The sequence below is a fragment of the Tursiops truncatus genome, chromosome 13 (assembly GCF_011762595.2).
Source record: "Tursiops truncatus isolate mTurTru1 chromosome 13, mTurTru1.mat.Y, whole genome shotgun sequence".
Classification (NCBI taxonomy): domain Eukaryota; kingdom Metazoa; phylum Chordata; class Mammalia; order Artiodactyla; family Delphinidae; genus Tursiops; species Tursiops truncatus.
The window spans coordinates 39,709,595-39,721,449 of record NC_047046.1 but is presented as its reverse complement, the minus strand read 5'-3'; the positions used below and the strand labels follow the sequence as shown (position 1 = coordinate 39,721,449).

General features: G+C 43.5%; 1 long non-coding RNA gene across 1 annotated transcript; it reads left to right on the top strand.

The window, feature by feature from the left end:
- Positions 1–53: 53 nt before the first annotated feature.
- LOC117307690 (uncharacterized) lies at positions 54–3,769 on the top strand. Its single transcript, XR_004521552.2, has 2 exons — positions 54–172; positions 2,187–3,769. It is a non-coding gene; the product is annotated as an uncharacterized lncRNA (long non-coding RNA).
- The last annotated feature ends 8,086 nt before the right edge of the window (positions 3,770–11,855 follow it).

The following is an 11,855-nucleotide window of genomic DNA, read 5'->3' as shown; positions in this document are numbered from 1 at the left end:
GGAGTCCGGCAGTGCGGCGGCGGCGGCGGCGGCGGCGGCGGCGGCGGCGGCGGCGATCTCGCGGGCTCTGAGGCTGCTTCCTGGTGCCACGCCCCCAGCACTCCGGCACGTGACTCGCGGCGCCGGCCCCCTGGCCACGGGAGGGGGGCTTCCCCCACCGGCCGAGACCAAGGTCCGCTCTCCGTTAGAGGTTCCTCCCCTTTCCGGGAGGGCGGGGTCCCAGTGCGGCCCACCGGGCGGAGGGCCGAGGGCGGAGGGCCGAGGGGTGACCCGGAAGCCTGTCGGGTGCCGAGGGAGGGCGTCGGCGCCCTGGATCCCAGACGCACCTTCGCTGACACGTTCCGGGCCTGCCTCCCACTCCGTTCCGGGAGGCTTGCTTAGGGCCACGTTCTCGCGTGGGGCAAGGCTGCCCCCGGGTCTAGGGAAAGCGCATCCTTTCTCTTGGGAGGGCTTCTTGAGCCTGCCTCTGAGGGAGCTTAGTAAGGGAGAACAGTACTGTGGTCAGCACCTGGTTGCTGTGAGCTTGCAACAGGGAAACCTAGTTTAGCTTGCAGGTCTGAAAGCCTCTTTTGATGGTTTTGATAGTTGAGGTGGAGGGCGGGGGTGGGTGGGGGTAGCTCCTCATTCAAGAGATAGAAGACAGAGATGGGAGGGAAGAAGGGAGGATCACGGATGACGCCCTAGGTGTCCATTCTCGACAACCAGATGGATTTTGGCACCATTCTCCAGGATACAGAGGCTTGAGAAGTTTGGCAGGGAAGTGGGAAAGATCAAGAGTTGGGTTTTCAACATGTGAATCCAGAGAAATGACAGCTAGACAGATGGCTATATAGGTCTGAAGCTCATCAGAAGAGTGACAAAACTGGAGATAGAAATTGGGAGTTATTGGAATATTTGAAGCAGTGGAATTGGGTGGGATCACCTGAGACAGGGACATAGAGGAAAACACACACACAACCAGCCTTTAGAGGCCAGGACCAGGAATCAGCAAAGGAGGACAAGCAGAGCCTGCCAAGAGAAGTAGACAGAAAACCAGGGAGAGGGTTGTTTCTAGAGATGCGTGTGGAGACTGTTTCAGGAAGCGGGTGCTGTCCGCTTTGACAAAGGCGCTGGGAAGTCGGCTAGAGAGAGCACTGAAAATGTTCCAGAGCAGGACCCTACTGAGCCTTCCTGGGATAGACCCACTCCCCCATATCCCCTACTGAAGCTCCTCTCTGAAGTACCCAGAGAATAGTATCTCATGCGTATTTCCTGAGTTTTTCAGATGCTGCTCCATCAATTTGAACAAAACACCGCTCCTCAGGGTCCCCAGAGACCTCCATGTCACTATGTTTGCGAAGATTTTTCGGTCATTGTATGTTATTTCCCAGAAGCATTCAGTGCCTCTTAATCACTCCCTCACTCTCTTGAAACTTTGTTGATATTTATTTTTGTAATTATTTGATTATAATCTGTTCCTGTTGTACTGTGAGATCCGTGACAGTAGGGCCTGTGTCATTTGTATCACAGTCTCTCAGCCCTTACATCAGTAGCCTACTTCCTTATCTCCCCTTGGATGTCTCAAAGCACCTGAAAATCGTCATCTCTAAAATAAAACTCCTGATCAACCCCCACCAGGGTGTTCTCCAAGGGTCCCCTATCCCAGTTAACAGCACTGTTACCAAATTGGTTGACTGGACCCACTCCGGGGCCCTAGCCCGGGTGAGACCCCTTGTCTTGACCACAGAGGAGGCTCTTTTTCCAATCAGATTCGCGTAGCCAACAGTGAAACCAATGCTGAGACTGGAGCAGCACAAGCTTTATTCAATGGCCAGAGAATGGAGAAGCAAGAACCTAGCTTGCAAATCAACTTCTCAACCCAATTTGGGCAGAGACACCAAAAATATAGAAGGGTTGAGGTAAAACGGAGGGAACTGGAAAGAGTGGGAGGAATAGTCATGAGTTATTCAAGAACAGGGGTCTTATTTGGACCCAGAACTGATGCAACTCCCCTTCTCAGTCCTTCTGTGGGCTCTTCCGGTTGTTGCCATGGCAGTTGTCAGCTGTACTGCTGCTGGTGGGCGTGGCATTTAGCTAACATATTATCATGAGCATGTAATGAGGCTTAAGGTCCACAGGAAGTCAAATCTGCCACCATCTTGGGCCTAGCTGGTTCTAACCAGTTCTTATTTTTTTTCTCTTTGCAGCTTTCTCCTGAAACTCAGACACGAGTAATTGGTTTCTAGTCGAGGGAGGGGCAGGGGTGTAATTCTGGGGTAACAGCACCTCCATCCATCCAGTTGCACAAGCCAAGAAGCTGGAGTCCTCCTGGTCACTTCCCCCTCTCACCATCCCCATGCCCCAACACCAACAGGCCATCAACTGGGAATGAGAAAAGTCTGGAGATTGAAGGGGCTCCCAAGGGAACCCAGGCTTCTCCACAGAAGGGCATATTTTGAACACAACTCCTACAGGAATGTTGGCCAAACACAAGCAAGGGAGGCAGTAGTGCACTGTGTTGGCAGGGGGTGGGGGGCTGGGGGATGAGGGCTGCTCTGAAAAGACTGTCGTGTCTCTTTGACTCTGGGTATCTTATCCCTTTTCCCTGAGAGGTAGCTTCAGTCGATGATGGCAGATTTTTGCTCCTGACAGACAACGAGGCTTAATTCTTCTGCAGCTTACCTTGGATCTGCAAGCAGCATTGAGATCTGCCCGGCTGTGGGCAAGAGGCCCAGGAACACAGTGATCTCGACAGTGGCTGTGGCCCGGGAAATGCTGAGCACGTGGGCAGCCACTGCAGGCCACACAGAAACCAGAGGATCCAGAAATGCCCTGGGCAAACCAAGTCTTTGCCTCTCTATCTCTTTCAGTCACAAACTTATTTTTTTCTGTAGAGTTCAGCATTAAAGACAATTTGAATATTTGTCCCATACTCATATAGGATTCCCTATTCTTCCCAGATTTAAAAAAGTTATCTTTTCATTGGGAAACAACAAGACTCTTTAAAAATGGACCAGCAGACATTTCTAGAGTTTTGAGGTTCCACATGTTACCAGGACTTAAATCTGTTGGTGCCCAGCATCAGCTTGGAAATCACCATGAATGACGGGCCAGCATTAGAACCGGGAGAGTCTTCTCTGTCTTGCGTCCCCTCACCCCCACACCTGATAATTACTTCTGTTGCCAGAAAGTTCTTTCCGTGAATTTCCTTTGTTACTTAGGTAAATGTTTCCTTCCTCATTTCAGTTATTTGTGTAACAGTTTGTTTCCATTGTTTCTTTTAAAGATTAAATTGAAGAAGGGATACAAAGCTCTACCTCCGTGTTGGTGTCTTTTCATTGCTGCCACACTTTTTCTCTGCTCAATTTGATTTTCAGAGAAAAATAAAACTTCATTATACAAATCAGAATAATTTTAATATTAAAATACACTTTTGGGCTTCCCTGGTGGCGCAGTGGTTAAGAATCCGCCTGCCAGTACAGGGGACACGGGTTGGAGCCCTAGTCCAGGAAGATCCCACATGCCGTGGAGCAACTAAGCCTGTGCGCCACAACTACTGAGCCCGTGCACCACAACTACTGAGCCCGTGCTCTAGAGCCCGCATGCCACAACTACTGAAGCCTGCGCGCTCTAGGGCCTGTGCTCTGCAACAAGAGAAGCCACCGTAATGAGAAGCCCATGCATCACAACGAAGAGTAGCCCCTGCTCGCTGCAACTAGAGAAAGCCTGCGTGCAGCAACAAAGACCCAACGCAGCAAAAAATAAAATTAAAAAAAAAAAAAAAAGAAAATCCTGGTTTCCTTTAAAAAAATAAAATAAAATTCACTTTTATTGGGAATTAAAAGTTGTATTTTTAAAAAATTCATTAAACAATTTCAAAGTATTGTTCTTTTAACTGTATTGCATTGTTTTAGAAGATAATTTGAGCCAAAATTTTCTAAAAACTTGCTTTTACGTTGAAACCCATGGAAGGACAGTAGGCCTCTTGCCCACCCTGCTTGCAACTCTCCTGGAGTAGAAGCTCACAGGAGGGCTTTCCTGGTGGCGCAGTGGTTGAGAGTCCGCCTGCTGATGCAGGGGACACGGGTTCGTGCCCCGGTCCGGGAAGATCCCACTCCGCGGCTGGGCCCGTGAGCCATGGCCGGGGAGCCTGCGCGTCCGGAGCCTGTGCTCCACAACGGGAGAGACCACAGCAGTGACAGGCCTGCGTACCGCAAAAAAAAAAAAAAAAAAAAGCTCACAGGAGAGTTTGAGCTCAAAGACTTCTCCCAAGACTGTCTGGTTCAATGGCTCCATGAACCAAGCAGTTGGTTGTCAGAATCAAGAGTTAAAATAATCAACAAAAACATGCTGTCATTCGAAAGGAGTGCATTATGGGGGTTAAAATAATTCCAATAGAACAGAAGATATCGAGTGAAAAAAAATCTCCTCTTATTCCTCCCCCACAGCAATTCTCAAGGCCAGAGTCCAGAGGAAGCCACTGTTACCAATTTCTCTTTCTAGCTCTGATGATAACACCGTTAACTCTCAGATACTTACCTTGTTTTATCAGCTTCACGCAGTATATGTTACTTTCTGCTCTGAAAAAGATGAGGAATTTAGCACGTTGGTCTGCCTCTCACCTCCCTTTCCCCCATACTTCTCAATTTTTGTTACCTGCATTATTTTTAGTTCTAGAATTTACTTGTGTAACTTTATATACCAAAAAAGGTTACCTAAATAAGAAAGGTGTTTTGCTACTTCAAATATCTAGAAGAGGAGTGACTCTTAAAGCACTGTGAAAAAAAACACTAACATGGTATCACAAAAAGAAAATGACAGTTCTCCAGAAACCAAACTTAAAGTCATAGAAGTTTGTGAATTATTATTATTTATATTTAGCAAAAAGATTAGGATCTTTGTTTTCATTATTTTGGGAAAGCAGGAGATCTTGTATCCTCCCTGAAGGCGCTGGAGAACTACCAAGGCAGCTGGAGCCCAAGAAGTCATGATCCAGGGGAGCAGGGAGGCCCAGAGAAGAGAGTCCGGCGTTGCTGCCACTTCGTTCCACAAGGAAACTGCTGCTTTGAAAGCGATGGCTGAGAGGCTGAGGCACTGAGCGGAAGGGGAAAGATAAGACGCTGAGAAGCTGAGCAAAATGTATTTTTAGATACCTTCGGGGCTGCAGTGGAGGAGCGGTGCTGGTACCCACTAGGCTTTCAGTGATGCCCTAAAGGGCATGCCTACCCAGGAGGAGGTAAACTACAAAATCGGCAGAAGGGAAAACAGGGGCGGCCTCCAATCAGCTCAACCCCTAATGGAGTTAGGGTCACCTGCCCAGCCCTGACTGCCCCAGTGTTAGTGAATCAGCTGTAAGTTCATAATTGGTTTATTTTTTTCTTCTTTCTTATCTTACTGTGGGCTTGTGTTCTCCAGAGCCACGGAGAGCTCAGTGTAACTCCTGGTGTTTAAGATAAGCAGCTTTACAAGCTTGTGTTCCTCCCATAGTAGCTTAAAAGGTGCTTCTGACAGCTTCTAAAACCTAAACACAAAACACACAGGCTCTTCTGTTTTTCTGAGTTTTGGTTTTGTTTTGTCTTGTTTTTTAATTCTTTTTCAGGCTTTATGACACATCTGGAAGGATATGTATCAACATTTTTGTATCAGTTCTCACAGCCTGTGACTTTCACTTTTGTCTTTGACCTTTTCAAATTCCCTTTGGTTTTTACAATGAGTGTAATTTTTATAAAAGGAACTATCTTTAAAAGTTTGTGTGCCTATATTTACTGGCAAATCTTGACTATCACTGTTTCACAACCTGCTTTTCATTTTGTATTTCGTGTGTGAATTCGTGTTTCCTTACATATATGTATTTGCACGTATATGTGTATACAAGAAGTGTCAGAAATAGTATTGATGGTGGCTGTCTTGTACTGTGGGTAATTTCTGTATTTTTTCTACCTTTGGCATTATTTGCATTAAAAAATAAATGTGCATCATCTTCATAAACAGAAAAGTTTCTTTTTAAGTTTAGGGTAATAGAAGATATAGAAAAGTCGCTAACAATTAACTAATCTAACCAACCATCTCATGCCCCTCTATACCCCACCATGAGGTCATCCAGCCCCTGTATCTACAACTCAGGTGGTAAGAAGCTCATGTCCTGCCAAAGAACTTGTTCCCTTCTTGAACAGCTAGTAAAGACTTGTTTTAAACTGAACCCGACTGCATGTAATTTAAACAAAAAAGTGACCTGATGTAACTTCTGTTTAAAAAAGATCACTCTGGCTGTTGTGTTGAGACTTGTTCGAAACAGGAAGAGAGACTGGCAAGAACAGAAGCAGGGAGACCAGTTAAAAGACTAACTTGAACTAGGGAAGTAGCCGTGGATGCAATGCAAAGTGGTCAGATTCTAGATATATTTTAATTAGATGTGGAGCACAAAAGACAGTTTGAGATGCCCACCAGATGTCCAAGTAAAGATGTTAACATGTTGGGTATAAAAACTGGAAAATGTTGTACAGCGTAAGTTCCTTTCCCCCACTCATTATTTAGTTAGGCATTCATTCATTCACTCATTCATTCAAAAATTAATTGAGCACCTATTGTATGCAAGACAATTCAGGGTGCTGGAATTCCAGTGAAAAAACATAAAAATCCCTCCCTCCATAAAGCTTACATTTTAGTGGAGCCTCACCTATATTATGACATATAAGACTCATAAAACAGTATATACTAGAGTTATCTTTATTTTTTTAAATGCAAACAAGGAGACCTAAAATGTCTAAATGGGCACTTCTACATTAAGAAAAACTAAAGAGATATAACAGTCATATTCAATGAGTGAAACATGATTGAATCCTACATACAAATAAAAAACCCTATAAAACATTTTTGGGGACAAATGGGGAAATTTGAATGTAAACTGCATATTTATTAGACAATATATATTGGGTTGGCCAAAAAGTTCGTTGGGGTTTTTCCATAAGATGTTACCGAAAAACCCCAATGAACTTTTTGGCCGACCCAATAGAAGTATGTTAATTTGTAGACTATCCTTCTTAAGTGATCCACACTTGAAGGACAGTTCTTGGGCACAAAGAAGCATGATGTCTGCAATGTCCTTTAAATGATTCAGGAAAATAACAACGAAGAATATAGAGATAGGCAAATGTGGTTAAATGTTAACAGGTGAATCTAGGAGACTGGCATACAACTTTTCTGTAAGTTTGAGTTTTTTCAAAATTAAGTTGGAAAACTTAAATTTCAAACAATCATGGATTCACACCCATGTGGATGGCTATTTAAAATATATATGGCAAGTGTTGGTGAGGATGAGAAAAAATTGGAACGCTTGTGCATTGCTGGTGGGAATGTAAAATGGTTCAGTGGCTATGGAAAATGGTATGGAGATTCCTCAAAAACTTAAACAGGATTACTAAATGATTCAGCAATTCCACTTTTTGGTATATACACACAAAAAAAGCAGGGACACAAACAGATATCTGTGCACCCACGTTCACAGCAGCATTATTTAGGATAGCCAAGAGGTGGATACAACCCAAGTGTCTATTGACAGATGAATGGATAAAGGAAATGCGGTATGTCCATACAATGGACTATTATCCAGCCTTAAAAACAATGAAATTCTGACACATGCTACAACCTGGATGAACCTTGAAGACATTACACTAAGTGAAATAAGCCAGGCACAAACTGACTAATATTTATGTGAGTTGCCTAGAGTACCCAAATTCAGAGAAACAGTAAAATTGCGGTTGCCAGAGATTGGAGGAATGGGGAGTTTAGTGTTTGATGGATACAGAGTTTCAGTTTGGGGAGATGAAAAAATCTTGGAGATGGATGGTGGTGATGGTTGCATAAAAAATGTGAACGCACTTGGGCTTCCCTGGTGGCACAGTGGTTAAGAATCCACTTGCCAATGCAGGGGACATGGGTTCAAGCCCTGGTCCGGGAAGATCCCATATGCCACAGAGCAACTAAGCCTGTGCGTCACAACTACTGAGCCTGCGCTCTAGAGCCTGCGAGCAACAACTACTGAGTCCGCATGCCTAGAGCCTGCGCTCCGCAACAAGAGAAGCCACCGCAATGAGAAGCCCACACACCACCACGAAGAGTAGCCCCTGCTCGCCTCAAGTAGAGAAAGCCCGCGCGCAGCAACGAAGACCCAACGCAGCCAAAAATAAATAAATTAAAAAATAAATGTGGAGCTTCCCTAGTGGTGCAGTGGTTAAGAGTCCATCTGCCGATGCAGGGGACACAGGTTCATGCCCCGGTCCAGGAAGATCCCACATGCTGTGGAGCGGCTGGGCCCGTGAGCCATGGCCGCTGAGCCTGCGCGTCTGGAGCCTGTGCTCCGCAACAGGAGAGGCCACAACAGTAGAGGCCACAACAGTGAGAGGCCCGTGTACCACAAAAATAAATAAGTAAATAAATAAACGTGAATGCAGTTAATGCCACTGAACCGCATGGCTTTTTTTGGCTGCATCGGGTCTTAGTTGAGGCAGGCAGGATCTTTCACTGTGGTGCTCGGGCTTCTCTCTATCTGCGGTGCACAGGCTTCTCTCTAGTTGTGGCCTGCAGGGTTTTCTCTATCTAGTTGTGGCACGCAGGGGCTCCAGAGTGCATGGGCTCTGTAGTTTGCAGCATGCAGGCTCTCTCTTTAAGGCGCGCGAGCTCAGTAGTTGTGGTGTGCAGGCTTAGCTGCCCCACAGCATGTGGGTCTTAGTTCCCCGACCAGGGATCAAACCCACATCCCCTGCATTGGAAGGTGGATTCTTTACCACTGGACCACCGGGGAAGTCCCTGAACTGTATGTTTTAAAATGGTTAAAATGGTAAATTTTATGATATGTATATTTAATCACAATTTTAAAAATCAAATTAAAAAAAAAAGAGGAAGGAAAAACATGATTTAATTGCTCAAACCACAGAGCTCTTAATACCATAAGTGGGTCTCAAACACAGGTCTGTTTGATTACCAAATTCCTGCTGTTAACTCCCATTCTACACTGCCTTTATAAAAAATCAATGCTCCTTTCCTTTTAGAAGATAGACATTAGGTCCTAAATCTTTTCCAGACTAACCACCTTCAAATTCTTTGGCTAATCCACATACAACATGATATGATTTCCAGCCCAATTCTAGCTGCTTTCCTGTAAGTACATTCTCATGCTTGTATCCGTTAGAGCAGCAGTTCTCAAACTTTTGGCCTCAGGACACCTTTTTACTTTCAAAAATTACTGAAGACCTCAATGAGCTTTTGTTTATGTGAGTTAAATATATTGATATTCAAAATTAAAACTGAGAAATTTAAAAAAACTCTTAAAAATAACAAAACATGTTAATATAAAGAATATTTGCAAGTAAAAAATAACTGTATTTTCCAAAACTTCAGTAAGAAAAATGGCATTTTTATATTTTTCCAAATCTCTTTAATGTCTGACTTATTAGAAGGCAGCTGAATTCTTGTATCTACTTCTGTATTCAATCTGTTGAGGTATTTTGTTTTAGTTGAAGTATATGAGGATAATCGGGCCTCCTACAGATAGGTAGTTGGAAAAAGGAGTAAATAAATGGCCTTTTCAGATCATTGTAGATATTCTTTAATACACCAATACTCAGCAAGTCATAATTTCTTAAAGGCTAGTTGCAATTTGGAATCCAAAACTGTATCAATGAATTTTTTGTACTCTGTTACATTAAAATCTATTGGTCTTTCTTGAACTTTGAATCAACGTCTTATCCACTGTATTAGTTGTCTATTGCTCCAATACAAATTACCCACAAAACTTAATGGCTTAAGACCACAAACATTTATTATTATTTTTAAAAATATTTATTTATTTATTTATTTAGGCTGTGCTGGGTCTTAGCTGTGGCATGTGGAATCTAGTTCCCTGGCCAGGGATCGAACCCGGGCTCCCTACATTGGGAGTACAGTCTTAGCCACTGGACCACCAGGGAAGTTCTCACAAACATTTATTTTTTTTAACAGTTTCTGTGAATCAGAATTTGCACATGCTTCCCTGGGTAGCTCTGACTCAGGGACCCACCTGAGTTGCAGTTATGATGCTGGCCTGGGCTGCTGTCACGTGAAGGTCTGACTGAAGACACAAAGGGTCTGGAGTTGCTCTGCAACTAATCTAAAGTTACCATCATGTTGTCTATATTCTTCTAGCTTATGGGGGTTGGTAGCGGAGACACCTGAAGTCCAAAATCCTACCTGTTGTATTTCCCTATTTTAATAACCCTGCTTAATAGTTGTTTTAGAAATTCATGCAAGCTCAAATGGTAACAACATAATTTTAACAATTCTATATGTGTAATATACTGTCTTACCATATACCATCTTCTCTCTTTAAAAATTTTCCCAAATATCTTGGATATTTTTCACCTTAGCAAAATTCTTAAATTAGCTGAAGGAGTAGGATGCCCTCCCCATATTCCACCCACCAAAAACACTATATCTACCTTGGGTTTTGTATTAGTCTGCTTGGGCTACCATAACAAAATACGACAGACTGCATGGCTTAAAAAACAGAAATTAATTTTCTCACAGTTCTGGAGGATAGAAGTCCAAGATCAAAGTGCAGGGCTGATGTCTGGTGAGGCCTCTCTTTGGGGTGCAGACAGCTGCCTTCTCGTGTGTCCTCACATGGCCTTTCCTCTGTGCTTGCGTGAAGGGAGGTCTCTGGTGTTGCTTCCTCTTCTTATAAGGACATCAGTCCTGTTGGATTAGGGCCCCTATGACTTCACTTAACATTTATACCTTTTTTTTTTTAATACCTTCTTAAAGGCTCCATTTCTAAATACGTTGTCATAATAGGGGTTAAGGCTTCATATGGATTTAGGGGAGAAAACATTTGGGGACAAAGCCTTCAATTACTCTGTCCAATATTTGTTTTATCCTTTTCCGAATATAACTCAACTTCAAAATGATGAAATAGGAAATGAGTAGTACTGTTTTTGTTACTTAATAATAATATATTAAAACTTCAAGCAATGGACTCATGTGTTTCTTCTTAAGATTTAATTTTTCAAACCCTTTTTGATATTTCCCCCATTTTTCATAAATTTTGGCTCATCATTTGGCACTTTACCCAGATGCCGTTCTTATGGTTTAGCATCAAGCATTCTATTTGATTATGTGTTCTTTCCCTGCCAGAAGGCATTAGAGAGAGAAAAACAGTTTAGAGCTGTAAGTTGTAGCTCACTCATTTATTCTGAAATGAATACCCCACCTTCCCCCTCCATCTGCTTTGTTCTTATCTTTCTACTATATTTGGTCTTAACTCCTCAAAAAGCTAGCTATGTTTGGGGAAAAGCTGGAAAGCCCAGGACAGCAAAAGTAAGGCTGCTCCCAAATGTAACCGTTTTATGAATTGGGAAACAAATATGAAATCGAAGAATAAAAACAAATGGCTTTGAAATGAATAAACTGATATGCCTCCAACTATAAACTCTGAGAACTTAGGGACTTCCCCGGTGGCGCAGTGGTTAAGAATCCGCCTGCCAATGCAGGGGATGCGGGTTTGAGCCCTGGTCCGGGAAGATCCCACATGCTGCAGAGCAACTAAGCCCGTGTGCCACAACTACTGAGCCTGTGAGCCACAACTACTGAGACCGCATGACACAACTATTGAAGCCCACGCACCTAGAGCCCATGCCCCACAACAAGAGAAGCCACAGCAATGAGAAGCCTGTGCACAGCAATGAATTGTAGCCCCTGCTCGCCACAACTAGAGAAAGCCCATGTGCAGCAATGAAGACCCAACGCAGCCAAAAATAAAAAAATAAATTTAAAAATAAACAAACTTTGAGAACTTATAATCATGCTTAAAATATATATCTTCAAAAATAGAAGTACTGAGGTTT